The 26,908-nt window shown below is 39.4% G+C and overlaps 1 protein-coding gene across 2 annotated transcripts in view; it reads right to left on the bottom strand.

Annotated features, from left to right (window-relative positions):
* The window catches only part of Cul1 (cullin 1), an 86,176-nt gene that overhangs the window by 55,539 nt on the left and 3,729 nt on the right, over positions 1–26,908 (bottom strand). The window lies entirely within an intron of this gene.

Genomic DNA, 26,908 nt, shown 5'->3' with positions numbered 1-26,908 from the left:
AAATCCACTTAAGGACACCAGAAAAGGAACTGGAATGTTGTAAATACAACTTGCGTATTCAAAAATTAGCATTCTTTTTTTTACATCTATTGAAGACAGCATTTACTATTTTACACAGGGCTACATAATTTCAGTACTGAAATTCAAGGTCATAAAGCTCACTTAAAGTTGATCTCTTTTAAACACAAAGTGGAAGGAACTTCGATTCAAACAACTACGATTTGACAAGAAGCACATAAAAATGAAATCAGGATTGACACTGTGGCTCGATGGTAGAATGCTAGGTTTTATCCCACCACAACCAATTTTTAATAAACTCCTAATGAAGATTATTAATTAAAAGATATTAGTCAAGCTTATAACTCTTTGGGCTATTTCAAGGTTTTAAGTCAATGGCTCTGAGAGAAGAAACATAAATATGTGTCCAAAGGAGAATAAATTCTGCTTTGAAATAAAGTCTGCTTCTTGAACAACCAAAATCAAATCAAGTCCTAGACATCTCAGAAATACTTGCAATGCCTTATTTTATCTCTTTCCAAGTTAGCAAATATCTACAGAATTTAAGTAATGCTTAAAGCAAATTTAGCATGTAGTTCATCAATTCCAATAAGTCATCTACCCCCAAATTAAAAAAAAAAAATCAACACAAAAATGTTTATATCAATGTCTGTGGCATAGTGTTTATAATGCCCAAAAAGTCAAAAAAGTGTAACAACTCAAATAACCATTGGTCAACAAGTGAATGATAAGCAAAATATAAGGCAGCTCTACTATTAAATATTACTAATAATTTAAAAACATTAAATACCGGGGGTGGAGAGATGGTTCAGTGGTTAACAGTCCTTGCTGCTCTTGCGAGGACTCATATTTGGTTTTTGGCACCCATAGGGCAACTTACAACCACCTGTAATACCAATTCCATGTGATCCAATGCCCTCTTTTGGCCTCCAGGGACACTGGAACACATGTGGTACACATACATAAATACAGGCAAAACACCCATACACATAACATGAGCTTTTTAAAAAATGAAGTACTGATACAACATGGATGAACTCTACAAATATATCAATCAAGTGGATGTTAGGCACAAAACACCATACACAAGTAAATTTTTGTATTGTGTGAAATGCCCAGAAGGAGCATCTCTAGACAGAAAGGTGGGAATGACCGCAAACAGGCACAGGTAATCTTTCAGGCTATAGAAACATTCTGAACTGGATGTAGCCTTGGCTGCAGAACTCTGACTTTCCTAGAGATAATTTAATTGTAAATTTAAACAAGTGTAGTTTAAGGTATATAACACCTAAACAAAGCTATGGGGGGAGGGGTAACCCTAGCAGTTAAGAGCACTGGCTACTCATCCACAGGACCTGAGGTTGGTTTTCAGCACCCACATGGCTCTCATAACCATCTTTAACTTTAGTTCCAAGGGATCAGATGCCCTCTTCTGGCACCCCTCGTCACCAGATATACATACAGGCAAAACATTCATACACTAAAATAAAATAAAATAAATCCACCCCCAAGGTGGAACAAACAGATGGGGGAACAACCAAACTTAAACATGTTAGTTTTAAATTTTTCAGTCGAGTTTCGTTCATTCACAGAAATGAAAACACAGCCACAAGATGATTTGAGTTCTTCATATATATGTGCTTTAAAAGTCAGATTACTGAGCACACCAACTTAGAGGTTATCCTTACCAGCAGAGGTGTTGATTATGCCCTGCAACAATAGGTAAACAGGAAAAAGGACAATTTCACAGATATGCCTAAATGCACAGGTCATGTGACGTATATAGTTTATCCCCCTACTAAAGACATAGATAACAATGGCAACACAAGTTCAGAAGGGAAGGAAGGCTTGTCTGGCCACAATGATCAAGAAAGAAGGCTTTCAAACTAAATGCTTTGTATCTTTTAGCAAGGGTGACCAGTATCTCCACAGCGGAAGTACAAACAGGGAAGTACAGTGAACGGGGTAAATCATGCAAGGCTGAGGGAAGAATGTGTGCAAAAAGCTGCGAGAGGCAGGAAGGTACACTTGTGCTAAGTGTGCACAAGGCCTTTGATCTGTAGCTGTGAACAGAAAAGGGTTCCACCAACCTGAGTTTATAAACGTTGGTCTGACAACCTGTGAAGTGAGAGGACACAGGCAGTGAAATTAACAGAGACCTGAACAAGAGAACTGAGATAATGGCTCGCTACCCACAACAGCAATGGAAGACCAAGGCCAGATGAGAAAGCCAATGTAGAGAAAGAATTACGGTCGGTGAGCTGGCTGTGTGAGGGTGGTACAAACAGGGAAGGAGGGAAAGACGGCACCAGCTGCCGAAAGCCAGCACTTGCAAACCTCCACCAACTTCTCCTTCAGTCCAGGACAGACGACAGCACTATTCACATGCAAGGGGCTGGAGAGAGGGCTCCGCTGTCAGGAAGGTCTGAGGCTCGTGCAGAAGACCAGAGTTCCCAGCACAAGTGTCAGGCAGCTAGCTCACCACTCCCTGGAACCTCAAGTCCAGATCTGACAATGTCTCTTTCTGGATTTGGAGGGAACCTGTATGCACACATGTACATACACCTCTCCCTATATACACAAAACTTGAAAGAAATAAAAATAAATCTTAAAAAAAGTCAATCTATAACTCATAGACCGAAATCACAAGAAGTTGTATATTCAAGTTTAGTCACTGCAAAAGACTAGCAATTGATCAAAAAAATCCACCAACAGGGGACAAGAAGACCTCCCTTAGCTATGTCCACACCATGTGGCCTGTGCAATTATGCAAAGGAATGAGGGGGGCCTCTGGGTACTGACCACACAAGGATTTCTTAGCAGACCTTAGCTGATCAAAGCGGGAGACCTTTTGTGTATGGAGGGGAGCAAACCCCAACATACAGGTACAAATGTATTTGTTTTTAGGAAGATAAATAAAAAATAAAAAATAGCCACCTTCAGAGGAAGAAGGGCACTGGCTGGGGAGCTGACGTGAGAGACCTCAGTGGGTCCATGGGTAGACCGCAGGGGCCGCAGGCTGACGGAGGAGCTCAGTGTCAACGTGCTTCTGTGAAAGCCAGAGGTGAACTTCGGGGAAGAGAACAGACTCCTGAAAGCTATCCTCTGACTTCCATCTGAACACGCCTGCACCCTCTCACACTCACTCATACAGTGATGAATTCAGGGACACTGTGAATGAAGAAAGAAAATGACATCTTTATTTTCACTAACCTGTCTGCAATGTGACAATCCCCTGACCATGAATGCTGGCAACAGACCACAGCATTTTCCAGTGTTGTTCTTTAGTAAGAAACTGAAGTAAAAGCTAGGCAGTAGTGGTGCATACCTTTAAACCCAGAACTTAGGAGGGAGGGAGGGAGGGATGGAGGGAGGGAGGGAGGGAGGGAGGGAGGGAGAGAAGGAAGGAAAAGAAACTGCAATGATTTTCACTGTTCTGTGACAGTTATTGCCAGTATCATTTATACCCAGCCGTTTTGAGATTACAGTAGTTAAGAATCTACTTATTAGCTTTTAAGTGGGAAGTAAATGTCTCAGATGAACAGGTCTGTTACATATGAACATTTCTCATGGTCCAAAAACAAAATAAAAGAAATAACAACAAAAAGAAACACAAAAATTGGGCTGGAGAGAGAGATGGCTCAGCAGTTAAGAGCACGGACTGTTCTTTCAGAGGACCTGGGTTCTATTCCTGGCACCCATATGGTGACTCATAATCATCTGAAACTTCAGTCCCTGGGGACCCAATACCCTCCTCCGACCTCCTCGGGCACCAGGCACAACTGTGGTGCACATACATACATGCAGGCAAAATACCTATACACATAACTTTCAAAAATTAAATAAAAATGTATACTGTAAGAGCTATAAAAAAAACAGCTGCCTGTATGGTCTCAACCAATTGTGCCCTGTTCAGACAATCACTTAACAACACATTAAAACAAACATGGAGCTCAAAAGTGTGTTATTTCACAACAGTTCTAAACCAGCTAAACGATCAGTTAGACACCTATAAATGGGTTTCCGTGAAACTTTCTGAGGTACTACATCGAACACTTATGCTGGAAGACCTCAAAAGTAAAGAAGCCCGCAACAACCTCATATGGGCAGTAAGTTATGTGAAAAAGCTTGACTGGAGAATGGAGATAAAAGGGCTTAATTTTACATATATAACTTTGAAAAGAACACAAAAATGAAATGCCCAAGTAGTTAAAAAAAAAACAAAAAACAATAGAAAACCTGGCCAGTGTGACGGCTCAGTGGGTAAAGGTCTTTGTGCTAAGCCTGATGACCTGAGTTTGACCACCTGTGCCTTATGATGAAAGGAGAGACCCAATTCCTGAAAGTTGTCTCCTGACCTCCACAGGGTGTCATGGTGTGCATGCCTGCCCCTGATAAATGTCAATATAAATAAGCATAAAAGAATAAAATATGAGTGAGGTAACCCAGACTCAGAAGGACAAATATGGTATGTACTCACTCATAAGTGGATACTAGGTGTAAAGCAAAGGATAACCAGACTACAACCCACAGCTCCAGAGAAGCTAGCTAACAAGGACGACCCTAAGAGGGACACATGGGAAGGGGAAATGGATGAGAGCTCCATGAGTAGACTGGGGGTGGGAGAGACAATACAGGGTAGGGGATAGGGATGAAAATATAAGGGAATGGGATGGTCAAGCTGGAACAGAGACGGAGTGGGAGAGCAATGAAAGAGATTCCATGATAGAGGGAGACATCCTGGGGATAGGAAGAAACCTGGTGCTAGGGAAGTTCCCAGGAATCCACAAGGATGACCCCAGATTAGACTACTAGCAATATGGAGAGGGTGCCTGAGCTGGCCTACCCAGGTAATCAGATTGGTGAATACCCTGTCATCATAGAGCCTTCCTCCAGTAATTGATGGAAGCAGATGCAGAGATCCACAGCCAAGCACCAGGCCGAGCTCCAGGAGTCCAGCTGAAGAGGGAAGAGGGATTCTATGAACAAGAGGCATCAAGATCATGATGGGGAAACCTACAGAGACAACCAAACCATGCTAGTGGGAACTCATGAACTTTAGACCAACAGCTGTGGAGCCTTCACAGGACTGGAGCAGGCCCTCTGCATAAGCGAGTTGTGTGGCTTGGTCTGCTTAAGGGGCCCCCTGGCAGTAGGACCAGGCTCTGTCCCTGGTACATGAGCTGGCTTTTTGGGGCCCATTACCTGTGGTGGGACACCTTGCACAGTCTTGATGTAGGAGGGGCTCGGACCTGCCTCAACTGAATGTACCAGGCTTTGCTGACTCCTCATGGGAGGCCTTACCTTTTTGGAGAAGGGGATGGGGGGGGGGGGGGAGCGGAGATGAGAGAGGGATCTGTGGTTGGTATGTAAAATGATTATATTTTAAATAAAATAAAAGAATAAAACATAAAACTGAAGTTCAAAGAAAACCACACTTCAAGAAATAAGCAGAAATGTACAAGTACAGGCATGAATCTGGATAACATCTCCAAAGTGTAAAAGAAGAACAGAGATGAGGACTGGCGCTTACAATGGAAGCCGCTAAGACACAGGCTTTTCTATGTCACACTGGACACAGAAAGCCAGAAACACAAACCAAAGGAGAAGAGTTAACGTAATGAGTGCAACAGCAAAAAGGTTGAAAACACCTATCAATGACAAGATCTATTTTGAAAAAGTCTCGACTACAGTAAGTGTCTGGAGATTGGTGACCTTAAAAAATGTTGCTCCAGATGAATAGCCAGTGGTAGAGTGCTTTGTACAGGGCCCTGGGTTCAATCCCCAACACTCATGGTGCAGGCAAGGGGCTCTACTAGAGTGAAGCAAGGAAACCAGCCAGAAGCCCAGTGGAGATGGAAACTAGCCCACTCAAAACAATTGTGAGAAGAGGATGGTGGACTCCGTTGCTAACAGAAACAGACACTGCCTTTTCTGATACTGCTGTCACAGCTGGATCCCCAGAATACCTCAGATGTGAGAGCTTGTTCTCACTCCCCATTACACTATGACACTAGAATGAGATATGAGTTAAATTCTGAAGCTAGAATGGAAGTATAACTTACAAATAAATGGGTAGATATGACAACTATCATGCCTCAATTACCAAAAACAAATCACATACCTTATTAAAAAACATAAGCAACCCTTTCTGCATGTCTCACGGCTGAACTTATGTGACCATGAATTCACAGCCAGATACAAAACAGACCATATTCTGCTACAGCATGTTTGTGTTTCTGCCTTCCACTGCCTTAAACAAGTCCTATTGGCAACCCTCAACACTGTGACCCCCCACTCAGCTCACCACCAGGTGGCATTGAATAAACACACCAATTGCTGCCTAGAAGAGACAAACATGGCAAAATGTTAACTGTGACTAGCAGATTCACCTAGAAGTTAACAGTTGGGTACTTCCACACTGACAGTTTTAATTGTGTTCACTCATGTTAAAGTAATCCTTAAAAATTAAACATGGGGCATGGGAAGGATGGGGGGCACTGTTTAATGGATTCAGTTAGTTTTATCAGATGAATAAGCTCTGGAGAGCTACTGTACAGCATAGTGACTGTCGTTAATAACATACTGTACACTGGATACATGCTGGAAAAAAAAGAAAAAAGAGAAATGCCAAGGGGACATCCTGAAAGTTCTTACAAAAGGATAAATATGCGAGGCTATTGATATCATTTAGAGTTTGACTTCATCATTTAATAGCATTTAGGGGATCAGAAGTATAATATCTCAGTAGTAAGGGCTAGGATCTAGCATGCATAAGGCCCTGGGTTCCAACGCTACTACCAGCAAAGAATAGCTATGCTGTATGTCATAAATACAAACAAGTTTCACCTTAAGAAAGTCAGGGAGGGAAATGAAACAAATTCTCAGAACCGATATCAAGATTAAATAAGACACTATAGGTAAAAATATAGCTAGGACATAGTAGGAACCCTCCCTACAAATGATTGCTTTCTTCCTTCTAAAGCTGAGTGGTAGGAGATGTTACTTACAACCCATGAGCCTCTAATTCTGATGCATTTAGTAGAAAATGATTATAATCCATTAAACACAAGGGCAACTCTAGAATGATGAACTTATTTATGTAGTATTTGTAAAACTTTCCTTAAAAAGGAAACTAGAGGTTCATTGATTTGTATACTGCACTTGTGAAACACACTTGTATTTACAAGACAGAAAACATTAGTAAACAAAAGCTACTATTTAATATTAAATGTTATTTTCTTTACTTAATTTGAAATTAGGCTTTCTTAATAATTATTGCTACTTGGGTAATCAATGTTTTATTAAGCAGGTTTTACATTTATACCCATTATTATAAAAATGGAAAATATATTTTTTTTTCTATTGCTGCAATAAAACACCCTGACAAAGCAACTCAAGGAAGGCAGGCTTTGTTTTCTATCCTTTCAAGGGTGCAGTCTTTCATGAAGGGAAGGCATGGCGGCAGGAGTATGAGGCAGCTGGTCACACTACATTCACAGTCAGGAAGCAGAGGCTGATGAAAGTCTATGCTCAGGGAGCTTTCTCCTTTTTATTGAGTTCAGGATTCTAGCTAGAGGAATGGTACTGCCCACCCCAAACTACCCTAGATAATTCCTCATAGATGTGCCCAGAGATTTGTTTCTATAGTAACTCTAAATCCCATCAATTTGACACATGTATGTATAATGATTGTCTGTAAACAGAGGTTTCATGAAAGCAAAACCACTGATCCACAGGCCCATGGTTCTATGGGTGGAGTTGGTGCCTGGTTGACAGTTCACTCTTCAACACCCAACAGTACCCGGCACAATAGAGATGTTCTAGGAATACTGGTTAGTTAAGTACTCTAAATACTGTGAGAACACAATTGACTCTCTGAGGATACTCTTCAGAAGACATGCACCCACATGTTGACTCAACCATTTTTAACTCCTGTTTCAGGGGATTCAACACTTTCTTCTGGCCACTGCCACCTAGCACTCACATGATACACATGTGGGCAAATACTCATACACAGAAAATAAAAATAAATCATTTAAAAATTGGGAGAAATAGAGTTATTCAAACAAGCTGTACAAACTATAAAACTGATGGTATTAGAAAGTTAAGAAAGAAGACCATGACCCACAATCCTGAGGGAGGTCAAGAGCAAATAAATATGTATTTTGAGCTTCACAGTTCTGTCCTGCTCCTACCACTCTGAAAGCTATGTTTACAAAATGAATCCAGCAGCCTTCTATTTTTGATTGTTCTTCTTCTTCTGACTGTAGAACATTTACACAATCATTCTCTCAAACATATATTTTCAACTATGGAAAATCTCAGATATCACAAAGTATGTTATTTGCTCATAGGAACACCTACAATTAGTAAATAATATTTGTTCTCTTAGAACTGGTAGCAGAATGATTATTAGAAGAATATCTCTATTAAGTCTAAATATCTATAAAGCATTAAAAATTACTTAATTCATATCGAAGTTTATTTTTTTTATTTATTTTTTTAATTGTTCTTTTTCTTTCTCAGCAGAGAGAAGACTCCAGTGACAGAAGGTGGTCTTAGCTCTTGGCTACTGCTCTCTGATCTCTGGGCTTTTAACTCTGCATTTGGCTCTGTTTCTTTTATTTAATAAGACCGTTTAGAATTACATCTACATTTGGCACCCACAAGGCAAGAATTCTTAAAAAACCACGCGGCTTGGCCCGGTTGCACCCGGCTCCCTGGCTCCGCCTGGCTTGGCTCAGGCCCCGGCCCCAGGCCCCAGGCCCTATCAGAGGACCCGGTCAGAGCTGCATTCCACCGTAGCTACAAGAGGTTACCCGCAGCTGGAGCTACTTGCAGCCAGATTGCCAACTCAAACAGCTCAGGCTTAAAAAAGCTGGTGCTACGAACAACTCAGGCCCGAATCGGCTTAAGAGGGGTCTCTCCCTCTCCTCTCTCTCTCTCTCCAAACACACTAGGTAGTTGTTTAGAAATTCCCTCAGATTTCTACTGTTCTACGCAGACTTGGTAAGTCAACTAAGATATCAGATATTTTAAAAGGAAAAACTACTTAAAAGAGAAAAATTTTTCCACATTTAAAAAAATGGGTATTATTTGTACATTAGAAGAAAATTGGTCTTTGTTTGATAAAACTTTAGGTAGTCTGAAAATGGAACAATTATATGAAAAGATTAATGGTGATGGGATGTACATTACACCAATTATGCATATTATTACTTTCCTTATTCTTATTTTACTATTTAAAAAAAATAGTCAATTTAAGTGCCAGGATAAAAGCTTTAGAAAAACCTGTTAAAATGAATTATAGAGAGATTCAGACTCAAGACAGAAGAATTTAAGGGTGAAATTATTTCAGGATTGGATTATAAGGTTACAGAAAGAAAGCCTGTTTTTCAAACAAACAAACTTAATTTATCCGGTAACAGTACAGCAGCTACCTGGTCAAGTGAATGCACAAAATAATTGGACTCCAATTGAAATGTTAGATTTAAGAAGGTTTAAAGAGGCAACAGTATCTTATGGCATGCATTCCCCATTTGTAAAGCAAATGTTAAACTCCTGGTCAACTTGTAATAAGATTATTCCACAGGACTGGAGAGAGTTGGTAAATGCTGTCCTGGAACACAGGGCACAGTGGCAGTGGCACATGTGGTTCAGAGATGAGGCTAAAACCATAGAAAAATCAATGGAGGGCTCAAGGTGTGCAAATCTCCCAGGATCAGCTTGTTGGAGAAGGCCAATATGCTGAAATACAAAGACAATGTTTATATGATAACCAAACCCTAATTCTATGTCGAATGGCAGCCTTAAATGCATGGGACAAAATCGAGGAAGCAGGAAAGAAAACTGAGTCATTCACAAAAGTTATACAGGGCCCAAAAGAATTCTTCATGGATTTCTTACAAAGACTGACTTCAGCAGTAAATAGAATGGTCCCGAATTCAGAAGCTAGCCAGATAATAATCAAATCTTTGGCTTTTGAGAAAGCGAATGCAGCATGCAAGAGAATAATCAGGTCATTAAAGGCAAGATCTGCACCCTTGGAAGACTGGATTAGAGGCACTTTTAATGTTGAGTCTCGTGGCCATGATGTCTCGTGGATAGGAGGTGCAATTTCAAGAGGTTTGAGGAATATCAGATGTTCTGTATGTGAAAAGCAAGGTCATTTGAAAAGGGACTATAAATAGGGCATTCCTAGAAACAATGTTTCTTCAAGGAACAATGGCAACAGAATGCCCCTTCCTTCTGGAGTATGCAGGTGTGGTAAGGGTAAACATTGGACCAACGAATGTAGATCAACAAGGGATAGGCAAGGTAATCCTTTGCCTCGGTCAGGAAACTCCCAGAGGGGCCTCAGGCAGGCCCCCACAGCAAATGCAGTTCAGACCTTTCCTGCAGTCTTAGAGGAAACCCCTACTCAGAGCAATTAAATAACCAAATGCCTAATGAAACAAATCAGGCTGCTCAGGATGATGAAACAGCTGAGACAGAGAGAACAGGAAATTCAGGAGAAAACATAAAGAAAATTTTTTGGCAAACTTCTATAAATGAACAAAGACCAAAATTAACAATAAGAATAAATGATGTTTTGTTGTCTGGTCTGGTAGACACAGGTGCTGATGTGACCATAATTGCACCAGAATTTTGGCATCCAACTTGGCCTCTCCAGGAGGTAAACGTTCAACTGTTAGGAATTAGAACATTATCTCAAGTGAAACAGAGTGCAAGATGGCTCAAATGTATAGGTCCAGAAGGACAGAGAGGAAAATTAAAACCATTATGTGGCTAGCATAGCTATGAATTTATGGAGTCGAGATCTGTTACAAGAATGGAATACTCAGATTAACATCCCTCCAACCTCAGAAACAAATCATAAACTAACACGTTTCTGAGAGAAATATTAGAAGGTATTATTCTAATGAGTGGTCACCAGCCATCCAGATTGTACAAGAACAGGGCAAAACAACTGATGATCTTCCAAAGACACCAACAGCTCTAACTTTAAAATGGTTAACAGACGAGCCTGTATGGGTTCAGCAATGGCCTTTAACAACAGAGGAATTCCAGGCTTTAGAAGAGCTGGTAGAAGAGCAGTTAAATACTCAGCATATCAAAGAATCAACCAGTCCTTGGAATTCTCCTGTATTTGTTATCAAAAAGAAATCTGGTAAATTGAGAATGGTAACAGACCTTAGAGCAATTAACAAAGTAATTCAGCCAATGGGCTCTCTACAATCTGGAATTCCTTTGCCTACTCTGTTACCAAAAGAGTGGCCTCTTATAGTTATTGATTTAAAAGACTGTTTCTTTTCAATACCCTTACAAGAAAAAGACAGAGAAAGATTTGCCTACTTATAATAATTCTCAACTGGTTAAGAGATATCAATGGAGGGTCCTCCCATAGGGAATGTTAAATAGCCTAACCCTGTGCCAATATTTTGTACAACAGCCATTGGAAGTGATACATAAAAAATTTCCTAAATCTACAATTTATCATTATATGGATGATATTTTACTAGCTGACTCAAATGCAGATACTTTAGAAAGAATGTTTGAAGAAGTAAAGAAAATTTTGCCTTGCTGGGGATTACAAATTGCTCCTGAAAAGATACAAAGAGGAGATTCTATTAATTATTTAGGATATAAAACAGGTCTACAAAAAATTAGACCCCAAAAGGTACAAATTAGGGGAGATCAATTACGGACTCTTAATGACTTTCAAAGATTATTTGGAGACATTTCTCATCTACGAACTATTGTTGGGGTAAAAAATGATGAACTGAATAATTTGTTCAAAACCTTAAAAGGTGGCAAGGACTTAAATAATCCAAGAGAATTATCACCTGAAGCTGAGAAAGAATTGGCCTTGGTAGAAAAGAAAGTACATGAAGGACACATGGATCGTACCGATCCAAAGCTGGATTGCATTTTGGTTATTTTACACTCTAGGCATTCTCCTATAGGAATTTTAATACAGAGGGAAGATATTATATTGGAATGGATATTTTTACTAAATAAACAGAATAAAAAATTAAAAACTTATGTGGAAAAAAAAATCTCTGACTTGATTTTGAAAGAAAAATTGAGACGTCATCAATTAGCAGGAATAGACCCAGTAGAAATTGTCGTACCTTTAACTAAGGACATTGAAAAATTATAGGCAGTAAGTGAACCTTGGCAAAGGGCTTGCAGTAATTTTTTTGGGAGAGATTAACAGCAAATATCCCAGTGATAGAATTGATCTTATAAAGAGAGCTGATTGGATTTTGCCTCGAACTGTTCGGGAAACACCCATATCTGGAGTTTGTACATTTTATTTTTATACAGATACAAACAAACAAGGAAAGGCAGGTTACAAATCAGAAAATTTAAGTGGTTCAAAGTCCTTATAATTCAGTTCAAAAATTGGAATTGTATGCTTTTCTGCTGGTATTAATGGATTTTTCAGAACCTCTCAACATAGTTACTGACTCTCAGTATGCTGAAAGAGTGGTATTATATATTGAGACTGCAGAAATTTATCCCTGATGATTCAGAATTAACTTCACTATTGATTCAATTACAAGATATAAATCAGGAATAGGAATCATCCTTTAATATAACTCACATCCGATCCCATACCGGTCTGCCAGGCCCTCTAGCACAAAGTAATGATGAGATTGATAAATTATTGATAGCAAATGTGCTGGAGGCCTCAGAATTTCATAAGAAACATCATGTCAATAGTAAAGGTTTAAAAAAGGATTTTTCCATAACCTGGCAACAAGCCAAGGAAATTGTAAGGAAATGTCCTACTTGTTCCTTTTACAATCAGACACCATTACCAGCAGGATATAACCCAAAGGGTACTCAGAGGAATGAAATCTGGCAGATGGACGTGTTTCACTGTGCAGAATTTGGAAAATTGAAATATGTGCACCATACCATTAACACTTATTCAGGATTTCAATGGGCAACTGCTTTGAGTTCTGAAAAAGCTGATTCTATAATCACTCATTTGCTAGAAGTTATGGCCATCATGGGTATACCTGCACAAATTAAAACTGACAATGCTCCAGTGCATGTCTGTTAAAATGAAAGTTTTTTGCTTATTACAATATAAAGCATATTACAGGTATACCACATAATCCTACATGTAGGCCAAGCAGTTATAGAAATATCAAACAGAACTCTAAAGGATATGCTAAATAAACAGAAAAGGGTAACAAAAAAACCCAGAAATAGACTGCATAATGCTCTATTAACTTTGAATTTTCTCAATGTCAATGAGAAAGGAACAACAGCTGCAGAGAGACATTGGATAATAGAAAAAACTACAGAATTAAAGCAGCCTATATACTTTAAGGATGTGCTGACCTCAGAATGGAAACCAGGATATGTGTTACGTTGGGGATGAGGTTTTGCTTTTTTTTCTACAGGCGAAGGTAAGCTGTGGATACCATCAAAATTGATAAGGGTTCAATTTGAACAAGAGAGACCTCTTAATTAGAAGAGGTGATAGTTCATTAACCAGCGTGACCATCCAATTTAAACTAACTTATACCATTAACACATGCCTTTTCATTTAATCAGATATAACTTGCCAAAAGGGAACCTCCCCAAAGTTAGTCTTGGGGAAAGGTTTTTGCTCTTGTCTTTTAGGAGAAATAAGGCTAAGGAATCTGAAGAACACTGGACAAAAGAGACATCTGAAGAAAAAGGACAAATCATCTAGAAAAAATGTCCCAAGAAAAAGAGAAAAATGGCCTATTGGTATACCATCTATAAAATTTCATAAGTCTTCCTAAATGTTTGTTTCTGGTATTCTCTAAAAAACATTTAACACAAATGGTCTTCTTGTAGTCCCAGTTCAATTAAAAATTAAAGCTGGCTTTGGAGTTGGAGAATGGCTCTCTCTTTCTTTAAACCCAAGCATGTTGTTAAAAAGAAAATGCAAACTCCCTGTATCATTCCAGAAGAAAAAGCCATCTTCTGATATGGGACAGGAGAAAAAGCAAAAAACAAAAACAAAAAAATTAAGGGACTATTCTATTACTACTAATCTCAATTCTTTGATTCTATTCTGATTCTTTAAACTTTTCTTAAAGTATAAATTTTATATCAAAATTTACAAGATTTATATATATATATTTTTAAAGTTTGTTAAGATATTAATGGTCATATAGAGTACTAACTAATTCTAGAAAAAAGGCTTCAATTAGCTGCCTATACATGTCTTTGTGTTCAAGTTTCTTAACAGTTTTCTGCAGGAAAAGGCCTAACATCAACTGAAGTCTCCGGGAAGAAGATGAGGCCACGCAACAACAACAATTCCACATGGACAATAATAATACCACTAAGCTGACAAACATCATCTACAGATCAGCTTTGGACTATAAACTGCTCAGAGCAATTGTGAGATGGCTAGCTGAGATTATCCAGTTTCAAAGACTACTTGAATAAGGACTTGAGATAAGCCCTCAACTTTGGCATTATGCACAGACTGGACAACAAAGGATATAGCTACCTTTCCTAGAATTTGATAATTAACCCATAATTTTTCTTTTCAGAATAAAAATACCTTCACCCATATCCAGCAGGAAGCAATTTTAAGAATGCAACACCCACATTCCCAAAGAGGTGGTGTGGGGTGGGTGGTTTTTTTGGTCTTTTAATGGATTTTGGGTCTGGGATAATTTTCATTGTTTAGGAGAGTTGGTTACAAGTTGTTGTTAAGGGTTAGGAAAAGGGCTAAGCAAAGGAGATTAGATTTAAGGTTCTTGTTTTTAAAAAAAGCCAAAAAACAGGATATATAGAAATGATAGAATAGAGGGTAGATTATTGAATCTACTTGGAAAAATAAAGAGAAGATATAGATACAATATAGATAAAAAAGATTATTAAATCTACTTTTAAAAGACAATTACTAGTTTTAAATACTTTACATTGGATTGGATTTTTGTATATTGTATACAAATTATATATATTTGGATTGATATTGTTAGAAAATGCCATACGTATATTTCTAATCTTGTTCAAAATATTGTACTTATACCATTCATTTAACAATGTAGTCAAATTTGCTGATCCTTGAATGTTATTATTACCAAGTATTAGGATATAAAGAAACAAAAGTTAGTAGTTAGACATTACAATCGAACTTGTAGTCATATTAGGTATGTTTTCAAGATCAAGCAGATATATTTTAGTATCTTCAAACCCTTCAGAGATCTACAGAATATGGCATTTAATATGTTTTAATAACTTAGAAATTTTTTTTTGACTATGAGACATGTTGGCTCCTGGCAGTAGCAATCTACTTCAGAGAAAATATGGGCAGTGAAGAAACTGCATATGGAGTTAACTTTCATTGTGGCAAAAGTTCTCCACTGGACAACAAAGTATCCTCGAATCGACTACTGACAAACAGGACAAAATGGACAGACAGGACATGAAACAAAGGACTACTGATTCTTGCCAATACAAGTGTGGTTGTGGCTTTAACAAAAGGCATCTTCTGAGGTCAGGACAATATGGCACCATCCCTTTACAATCCGGAAAAGGTACAGTGCCTCTTTCTTCAAAGGCAGCTGAATTGGCAGTAGACCGATGGCTTCTGATGTGCAGTGGAACAGCAGCTGAAACAGTTATTCTTAAAAGAGTAACTAAGGTGACAGAGTCTAACCTCTCAACAGTAGACTGGCATTTAATAGAGGGATGCGGAGAAGAACGGGATGCTGAGATGAAGCTACACACACAACCCAAGAATGGACAGCTGAATTCAAAAAACATCAACAATTTCCAGAATTTAAAATCCTGAATCATGACAGGATAACTAGTGGAATTCAGGTGTTTCTGGTACATGGACTACACTCATCAAATGTGAGGTCGAACTGTTGGCCTTGTGTACATTCTACTTAACAACTGAGTCTGTCAGATACGCTAAGCCTATAGGCTAAAGATGCCCCAACGCTGTGGAGAAACCTTGGGTGACTGTCCAGGCAGCTGGCTGTTTTTGTCAACTCACACCTTTTTTGGAAGCCGCTTGCGTGCACTTCCTGTTTTTATTTTTTTAGGTAGTATTATTTCCTTCTTAGGTCTCTGAGGGAGTTGAAGATTAGATAGTTATAATTAAAGATTAGATAGTTATAGTTTTCCTTGTTAAGAATTTCAGAAAAGAAACTCACTAAAGAGGTGTAAGTGTATAAATTTGAAAGACATTATAAGATAGTTCTGTTAGTAATATATAAATTAGGATAAAAATGAATCAGGTACATTTTGGACTTACCAAAATAGGATAAATAATGGAATTATTTTCTCTGAATTTGTCAAATGCAAATGAACTAGACATTGTTTAGGTATTTATTGCTTGTATATATTATATATAGTTATTGTACTTATTGTATATAGTTTTTCCTATATTAGTTATAACTTTTTCCTTTTATTAGAATAGAAGGGAGAAATATGGTGATATTTTATTTGTGCTGAAATGTGATTTTATTTGTATGTTAATAAATAAAGTTACCTGGGGATCAGAGGTTATAGCCATTAAGCAGAAGTCTGGCAGTGGTAGCACACGCCCTTAATCTGATCACATGGCAGGCAGAGACTGTGTGTTCAAGGACACAGCCAGCATGGTGACACACACCTTTAATCCATGTACCAACCATAGAACCTGGAGGTCTGTATAGACAGGCAGTGACGAAGAAGCCATGTGGTTGGGTTTAGAGCCAATGAGAAGGCAGAACAGAAAGGCAATAAAAATACAGACACACAGGAAGTAGGTCTCTTTCTCAGGGGAAGGACAGCAGTGGTAAGAAGATGGTCTTAGCTCTTGGCTACTGCTCTCTGATCTCTGGGCTTTTAACTCTGCATTTGGCTCTGTTTCTTATTTAATAAGACCGTTTAGAATTACATCTACACTCCAATGATATAGACCAGTAATGTTATGTATTTTATTGCTAAGCATTTTCCTTTAATATAAGAAATGGAATTATATTTTATTATGACCATCCACCTATCGCATACACATTCAAATTGAGAGCTATAATCCATTATTACTATATAGGTCAGGAAATCGATTTAGTAAATAGCAACTGGGACTATTTTTTAAAGAATAACATAGGAAATAAACAGACCTTATAGGACCTAACAAGGTATGGATTACAGGTTGAGGATTCCTTATCCAAATGCTCAGAACCAGAAGTGTTTTTTTTTTCTCTCAGACTTTGCAATGTCATAGGCACATATAAGATATCTTGGATGTGGGATTCAAATCTAACACCAACTTATCTAAGTTCTGCACACACTTTACAAAACATAGGCTAAAATGAAGGTAATTTCATATAGCATTATCAGTGTGCCAGTGTTTTGACAGTGACAAGTCACACGAAATTCAGTGTGGAATTTGGCACATTGAACTAGTCCTCAAAAAGTTTCTGATTTTAAGCATTTTAGATGCCTGCTGAACTATAGAAATACTACAAGAGTATTTTGAGGCAAACACAGAAGTGTTTATGGTACTTGAAATCCTCACCCCACAGCTCACTAACAGATCTCTTCACTGCTGAGCCTCTTTCATTGTCTGTAGGGGGACAGTACTAGTTTTCCAGTCCAAATGAAGTAAATAAATGCTGCCCATCAATTTCACAATACCTCTAATATGATGACATCAAGCCAGTAGTGCCCCCAAATTCATACCAAAATGTTCCCAGCAGGTGTATGATCACGGTCCCTTGTTCCTTTCCCTTTCCGAGGCTTGTGCATGAGAACTGCTTTGGCTAAGATTAGTATGTCATGACTGAGGCAATGAATTCTACTTCAACTCATAGTCTCCACAGTCCTACTCAGTCAATTTCAACTGTTCATGCGCACAGTGACCACTTGGTCATGTGGCCAGTGAGTACTAAGGCCTTAAAAACTACCTGCTCAACAAGAAGAATCTGAAAGAGATACATCATGAGAACATGCAGCTATTCATCACCTCATCAGGGTTTTCAATTAAAGACAAAACAACAACAGCCTCCCTCTCCTGGTATTCTGCTAAAATAAGTCATCTAACCCTGAGTTGAAAACTCATCCAGGCTCTCCTTAGTTAAGCCAACATTCAAGCATACTTCCTCCTATTCCACTACAAATTAGCTGAAGAGAATACTTCTTTTATTTCAGTGCTTGTTTATTTGTGTTGGGAGGGTGAGGAGGTGGGCATGAACACTAGACAAGCACTCTATCACATGGCTATATCCTTAATGCTTTTCACTTTGGGGCAGGTCACTAGATTGCTGGGCTGATCTTCCTGCATTGGCCTGCTAAGTAGGCCGAGTATTAGATCTTCACACCAGACCCAACTTGGGAGTTTTACATTGTGTGATTTGAAGACAATTTACTACTGTACTGATCCCAAACAAAGAAATGAGGGGTTAAGTGCACTCCCCATTCTCATGAGATTCTCAGACATGGATAGTAATCCTGGAAACACCCAAGAGTTCAGAGTAAGTTCGATGTCACCTCCTGCTGTCACCCCTGTTCTAGGTATGTGATTGTGCTACATTTACAAAAAGACATCCCATCTGTGTGTATGTGTATGTGTGTGTGCATGCTAGAGGGCAACCTTAAACCCCCAGATGGCATCCACCTGCTTTAGGTTTTGTTTGTCTTTGAGACAATCTCTCACATTCTGCAATACCAACTTCCCCTTAGAAGATGCCTTCCAAATAGATAAGCCTCCAACATTTTGTATATGCGGGAGATTTTTCTTGAACTGCCTGCTCGCAATCAAGATGTGTGGCTTTCTTTTCAATTACAAAATCTTCTTCACAGCTTGCATTACTTGCTTTTATCTGTCAAAATACATGAGTGTTAACTAGGGTTTTGTCTTTATAACTAGACCCAGGCTGACCTACCCTCCTGGGCTCCAATGACCCTCCCACCTCAGGCTCTCCAGAAGTTGCAAGGAGTGTTGAGGGGCTTCTGCAATAATTGAGTCCGGCCCTAGATTCACTCTCCAGTACCAAAAACCAAACTAAAGAACTGTGCTGTCTGTATTTTAAATAAGCATAAAGCACACCTTCCACATGGAGGTGTTCATGACGTCTATCCTTACACCAGTTGTAACTGGTGTTGCACAGAGTCACACATTGTCCTTACTGCTGCACTTGTTTAGTGTAGGGAGCCTCAAAAATAAAACAACACTGATGACTGGAACTAATGACACAGACCTACAATCCCAGCTACTACCAAATCCAAGGCCAACCTAAGCTGCAGAGAGAGTTCAAGGTCAACCCAGACAACTTCTAGAAACCTTGTCAAAATGGGGGAAAAAAATTCAAAAGGGCTGAAGATAAATTATAGCTCAGTAGTCATTTGCTCACCATACCCAAGGCCCCAGTACACTTAATAACAAAACTACCATGGAGTCAGTAATTTTGCTGTCACAGAACTTGCTTCACTTGTTGGTATTGCTCAAGAAAGGCTTTCAAGCTTATCTTCAAGTAGCTTATTTTGAAAACCATTATTCATGTTTCCAGGTGAAAATATACTTAAGCAAAAAATAAAGAACATTGAAATTACAAAATCCAGATTTCCTCCCATAGTTTTAGCAGCACTAAAATTTTATTATGAGGGACTGGTGAGATGTCTCATCAGATGAAGGTACTTGCCTAATGATCTGATTTAGATCTTCAAGTCCACATGGTGGAAAGAGAAAACCAACTCCTCAAAGTTGTCCTCTAACCTTTTCGTGTACGCTATGCCCTTGTGCATGCAGACACATACACACACAAGATTTTTTTTTTTTTTTTTTTTTGGTTTTTTTCAAGACAGGGTTTCTCTGTGTAGCTTTGCGCCTTTCCTGGAACTCGCTTTGGAGACCAGGCTGGCCTCGAACTCACAGAGATCCGCCTGGCTCTGCCTCCCGAGTGCTGGGATTAAAGGCGTGCGCCACCACCGCCCGGCAAGATTTTTTTTTTTTTTTTTTTTTAAATTCTGAAAAAGCAGTTAACAGGTAGAATGAGTCTATTCATTATAAAATCAAAACAAACAAATCAAAACTTTGAGCCGGGCGGTGGTGGCACACGCCTTTAATCCCAGCACTCGGGAGGCAGAGCCAGGCGGATCTCTGTGAGTTCGAGGCCAGCCTGGGCTACCAAGTGAGTTCCAGGAAAAGGCGCAAAGCTACACAGAGAAACCCTGTCTCGAAAAACCAAAAAAAAAAAAAAAAAAAAAAAAACCACTTTGGAATCTAATCCAAAGTGATCTAATACATTAAAAACAAAACAAAGGGGGCTAGAGAGACGGCTCAGCAGTTAAGAGCACTTGCTGATCTTCCACAGGACTCAAGCTTGGTCCCCAGCACCCACATGGAGTTCACATCACAGATAGATGTTAACTCCAGTTCCAGGGAAACACCTTCTGCTGGCCTCCTCTAACACCAGGCATATACATAGTACACATATATTGTCTTAGTCACTGCTGTATTGCTGTGAAGAGACACCATGACCAAGGCAACTCTTATACAAGAGATCATTTAATTGGGGGCTTGCTTACAGTTTCAGAGGCTTAGTCCATTTATCATTACGGCAGGGAGCATGGTGGCAGGCAAGAGTGATGCTGGAGAAGTAACTGAGAGTTCCATCCTGATCCACAAGCAGAGGGGTGGGGGAGGGAGGGAGAGGCAGAGACAGAGAGAGGGGGAGAGAGGGAGGGAAGGAGGGGGAGGGAGAGGGAAAGGGAGGAGAGGGAGAGAGGGAGAGGGAGAGACGGAGCAAGCATGCATGCCTGGTCCTGGTGTGGGCTTTTAAAAGTTCAAAGTCCAACCCCCAGTAGCAACACACTTCCTCCAAGGCCACACCTACTCCAACAAAGCCATACCTCCTAATCCTTCTCAAAGAGTGCAAATAGCAAAGTCAATTATACCCAAAACATGTACCAAGCTACCACTGAAGAACTAACAAACAGGCAAAATTGCTCCATGAGCTATATGAGTCTTCAACATCCCTATACTTTCTCTTCTTTCTGTATCTTTTGAGTCCCCTAGTAGTAGCGACCTACCTCTCTCTACATAATTTTCTGAGGTGATCTTTCATCACTGTACCAAATAAGAAGCACTCAAGTTGAATTTCAGTAGACTATCCGACAACTAGCATTATCCATTTCTATGACATGTGTCAAAGTCCAGTTTCAACCAGGACAGCAAAGATGGACTTCTTCCAATGTAAGACAATGCAAGAAGGAGAAAGCTGAGAAACAGCAGCCAGTAAATCAAAAAGCACATATTCAGCAAGTCTTTGGCACAAACTTAGTGCTGAATACCAGTGTTTCTGTAACATTAACCTGTAAGTAAGGCATTTAAAGACTTTTAATCTTGAAGATGGGCAAGTCATTACCCTGTACTCTCTTCGGTCTCTCTCCTAAACCAGCGTTACACTTCCCAAAGGTAAGCCTGGCATCTGCGCCCATTCCTAGGATTCCATTCAGGACTTAGGAGTCTGCTCCATGCAGGATTCCAAACCATTCCTTCTAGGCTGACCAGAGCAGGCCTCTTCCCAACACCCAGGAAGAAAGGTCTAAGCTCTCTCACCTTTTCTCCGAGGCGGGAGTTTAAGATGTCTACCAGGCACAGAGAACTATTTTAGTGTGTATATAATTAGTGTATTCTATGTAGTAAAGGCATTTCCCCCTTGACATCTGGTGACAGTTGCTGTGCATTTTATGCACATTTCTGTGTACCCATCTTCTCCAATTCCCACTGTATTTCTAATTTAAAGTTATCTTACCTAGATAACTCATTAAAACCAGAACTTTGAGTTTTCCAAAGCATAAACTGTTTCAAGTAATTAATTTTTCCTAGTTTTCAGTAAGTTTTATTACTATACAAGAAGGCATTATAGCTTCAACTTAAAATGTATCTCCTATTATTAGGAGTTATGAACTAAGAAAAAAGAATGGGATGTTCAGTTATCACCAAGGAAAGGAAAACTCAGGTAGCTGCCCAGATGGCTCAGCAGGGAAAGGCACCTGTCCCCAGGCCTGGTGACCTGAGTTTTATCGCGAGAACCCACATGGTAGAAGAAGAAAACTGAGTGTTACAAGTTTGTCCTCTGACTTCCACAATTGTGCGGTAGCATGCCTGTGTACATACTTGTGTACACACACACACACACACACACACACACACATTTTTTTTTAAAGGAAAAGAAAGGAAATCTCCACTATGAAGGTTATTTTAAATAATAAAATATCAAAAAAAAAAGTGAGCTTCATGAGGTTAAGATAGTTAATGGAAGGGATCTGAAGTATGTGAGGGATGAGACAGGGGAATGAATGAAAACAGAAGACAGAGAACCTGACCAAAGAATCAGGCTACCAAGTCAGACATTTAACCCTACTCATTAACACATGAAAAGGAGGGGCAGGTCAATCAAATACCAAGCCATTTCTGTACTGAAGAAGCAGTGGTTCTTCTATCACTATTTTCTTAGGATTTAATGCTTTTGAAAATTATCTCATTGTGCTGGGAATGGAGCTCAGTGGGGAGGGCTTGCCTAGCATACAAAGAGTTTGAGACTCCCCTGGGTTCCATCCCCAGCACTTTCCCCCAAAGCTCCCAAAGAACCAATTCACTATATTGTATTTTCAGTTGTCTATTTATATATACATGTGCACTATAAAAAATTGGCAAAAAATATAAAACTAAAATGAACCACTTCTTAAAGATAATCACTAGCATGTAGTTATCTTCCAAAAATGAACACACTCACACACCAAATTCGGTATACATACTGTTAGTATTTTTGCACTTTAATACTCAATACAGTATTACAGAAATGCAAAGACCTATCTAAACAATAATCCCAAACTGAAAATGAGTGTCCAATAAGAAGGCAGTAAATCAGGCGGTGGTGGTACACTCTTTTAATCCAAGCACCTGGGAAGCAGAGGCAGACAAACAGATCTCTGTGAGTTCAAGGCCAGTCTGGTCTACAGGGTGAGTTCCAATACAGCCAAAAGCTACATGGAGAAACCCTTTCTCAGGGGGAGAAGGCATTAAATCACATGGGGGAGGTCATTAATTTATTATCACTTTTTATATTGTCAACAAAAAACTTAAAATCAGGATACCTATTTCAAATTGTACGTAATTTTCAAATTTTTTGTTACACAGTTTGCTCTTGAAAAATTATATTTAGTTGGGGCTGAAGAGATGGCTCAGCAGTTAAGAGCAATTCCTGAGGACTCAGGTTCAGGTCTGAACACCAACATGGTGGCTTGTAACTCCAGTTCCAGGAGATCTAATTTTCTCTTCTAGCCTCTCTGGGCACTAGGCACACATATAGTACATACACATATATGTATGTAAACACCCATACATGAAAAAAACCTTTTAAAATTATATTCACTTATATTCTTTGTAGGCATACTTCTCTATCTTCTCAACAGAAGCGGCTTGTTAAAAACATCACAGATTTCCCCTTCTAGGAAGAAGACTGCTGGTGACGCTGAGGTTTTCCCATGTCTCCTACTCTATTTGCCCATTTTGATTTTTTCCATGTGAAGAAATTTTTCTCTTCTGTTAGTTTATAAGCCCTCTTTGATAGTCTAAAAAATATATCTGTTTGCAAAAACACTTTCTTAGTTTGTCATTTGCCTTTAATTCTGTCTATAAGATTTTTGAGGAAGTTTTATAATTTTGAAGTAATTGGAGAATCTTCTTTAAAGTCTGTATTTTTTAATTATGCTTAAGTTTCTCCACCCTGAGACTTGAAATTGTTATTTTTTGGTTATTATTTTTCTAAAAAATATTTCAAAAGCACACAAGTCCACCTAAAATCACTACCATTTTACAACTTTAATTACTTATACCAGTGCACACTTTATACAGACTCAAATTGGCAGCCTGTTTTCTAAAGTATTTTCTGACACAGGCCTCTAAAAAATTAGCTTATTAACTGGTTTTAAGAATTTCTGCAAGGCTAATGAGTCATGACATTACACCCAATTTAACAATAGTCCCTAAGTTCCACAACTATTCCTGTCTACAACCATCAGTGCCTAAGTACTCTCCAGTGTTTTCTGAAGGATCAGGAAGAATAAACTCATTCTTGGGAGCCAACCAGTTGTGTATGATGCATTCTGTAATTCTGTAATGATCAGACAGCAATCCTTAAAGGCGCTATCACTTTATCTCTCCTAATCTTCCTCTACTTTCATAGAAAACAGACTTTCAGGGTGAGCCTTTGGTTAAAAGTTTAGCTCTGGGATCACCATCTTGCTCTCACCTCCCACCTGGGGCTTTACACCTTCTTAGCCTTGATGGAAACTACACGAAGTCCAGGACCCTTCTATTTTCTACAAGGAGGGCTAAACATCAGTACTTACACTTCGCAGGGCTCTGCAAAGATTTGAAATGGAAGGCTGTACATGAATGTTGACCTGAGCATTGTGCTAGGTGCTAGGGTCAGATTTGTTCCACCCTGTCCCTGGGTAAAGGTCAGTTTAGTGGAAGAAACCACCAAGTGTCATCAGAAGTTTAAGCACTGAGGTGGTACCATAGACAGGATACCATGAGGACCCAGGGAAAGCTCCTAGACAGGATGGCAGGGCCAGCTTTCCTGAGATGGAGATGCATGAGCTGACAAGTGGTAAGAAGGAAAGACAGACATGAAGTTCACCCAGAACACAACACAAGTGCAATCAAGCTGAGTCATGAGGAGAAGCCGGAGAGCAAAATATCTCTGTCCAGGCTTCCCAAGGGAAACATTAAAAACTATCAAACTTGGGCTTTTTGTAACTCTGGTGGTGAAACATGAATGGTATGTTATGTTCTATAAGGTACTTCTCCAGTGTCCATTGCTTGTGTTCAAAAGTTAAGATATTCCCAAGGAATCCATATACTTTAAGGGCTTAAAGAAAACATAGACGATATCACTTAACAACCACCTTAGGGCCGGGTGGTGGTGGCGCACGCCTTTAATCTCAGCACTTGGAGGCAGAGGCAGGCGGATCTCTCTGAGTTCAAGGCCAGCCAGCCTGGTCTACAGAGCAAGTTCCAGGACAGGTTCCAAAGCTACACAGAGAAACCCTGTCTCAAAACAAAACAAAACAAAACCCAAAAAAACCACCACCTTAGGATCTTGCTGCCAAGACTACATTATTGAGTTTGGTCCCTGGGACCCACAAAATAAAGACTAGACTACTGAAGTTTGCCTTCTGGTTTCCACATGTGTGCTGTGGTGCACGCACATGCAAGTGTGCGTGCTTAAACATATAAAAAAATGAATTTGGAGCTGTCCCTTAAAATAGATGGTCAACAGCTTTTTCTCCAGGCATATCTAAAAGATAATTTCAAAATAAAGCCACTGATCCTCAAAGACTATCCTATGATTTCATTGCTAAGGGTAGAAAGAATATGCTTTGGGACTTACGGAGGGCTCAAACTGTAAGGAATTCATAACTTTTGGGGCCCTACCAAATTAAATCTGAAGGCTGCCAAGCAACTGCTGCTGGACTTCAAGTGCGCTCACTTGAACTTCATTCTCCACACGCTTACTTCCCCACAGACACTTCTGGTACAGCTGGGCTGGCCTATGGTCCCAGCAGGAAACAGTCTTAAATACTAACCTGCTTTACTTCAAAGGCAAAGGGGTAAAAGAATTTTGCTTAAATAAATAAATAACACAGAAAGTCTAAATACTGACCCCTTAAACTAGAATTACTTATTTCATACTGTTTGGATTTCCACAACTAAAGAAACCCTCAACGTTTTTCCCCCTAGAACATAGTAACTAGTTATGGGGAGACACAAGATTAAGACGACAAATTTCACTCTAGAGAAGCATGCAACATAGTAATAAAGTTTGCACTCTTAACCAGTTCAACAGCAGCCATGACTGTTTTCTGCAGCCAAAATTAGGGAGAGTAGTAAAACCCTAGGGTTAATTTAGTTAGTCCAAAAAATTCATTCAAGGAACCACCAAGATCATGTTCTATGTTATTTGAGGGGTACAAAGTAAGGACTTATTCTGTCTTCTATGATTTCATAGTCAAAATGTATGGGAACTAAGCCTGCACTGACAGAATTAATTAGAGCAGAAGGTGGAGTTCCTAGAACAACAGAGTCTATGTAGTGTCTAAAAACACCTGGCCAAATCAGCTCAGCCCTCAGAGGTTAAGTGGCATATTAGGAATTCGGGCCACACCTACCAGGGCCTGACCATAAGGCTCAGAAAAGATATATTTTACAAACTAATGATACATATCTAAAGTTGGTTGGCTTTTTAGTTTTTTAAATATGATGCCAATGGCGGGGGTGGGGGGAGGAAAAGGAGAAGGCTAACATTTATAAAAAGCACTTCAGCCTTTCCTCCCAGGCTTAGTAAGCGCTCCCCCATAACGTCCAAAAATGGGCATAATAGAAGATAAAACAAGTCAGTCTCGCATACTCAGAATTTAAAATGAGATATAACTGTTTCAGCTTACTATGGGAAGCAACAAATACACGCGTTAAGTAAAAATAAAATCTAACATCCTGAAACCTTGTCAAACAAAGAAAAACCTCATATCCTTATTATCTTAAACTACAGTGGCTTCTTCAGTGTGTCAGGTTCAGGTCCTAGAAACTTAAAGTAAAAGGGAACTTAGTTCCTCTTCTGTCACCCCAGTAAGTGCCTTTCTAAATCAGTGGTCCACACTCCAGCTTTTGGCTGTTTTAATGCTACTCCAGCAAAGAGCAAGTACACAGAGAGCAACAAAAAACACTTGGAACAACTTGACTGTATTTCAGTCCGTGTGACCTTACCACAAACCCCCAACGACTGCGAACTAACTACAAGCACCAACAGTGACCTCGTCGGAGAGGGGAATCTTCTTTTTGGCAGACCTGGCTCCCTTAACTTTGGAGATCAGGCTC

The sequence above is a fragment of the Peromyscus californicus genome, unplaced genomic scaffold, assembly GCF_007827085.1.
Source record: "Peromyscus californicus insignis strain IS unplaced genomic scaffold, ASM782708v3 Scaffold_6__1_contigs__length_162567912, whole genome shotgun sequence".
NCBI classification, from domain to species: Eukaryota; Metazoa; Chordata; class Mammalia; order Rodentia; family Cricetidae; genus Peromyscus; species Peromyscus californicus.
This window is presented reverse-complemented; position numbering and strand designations above follow the sequence as displayed.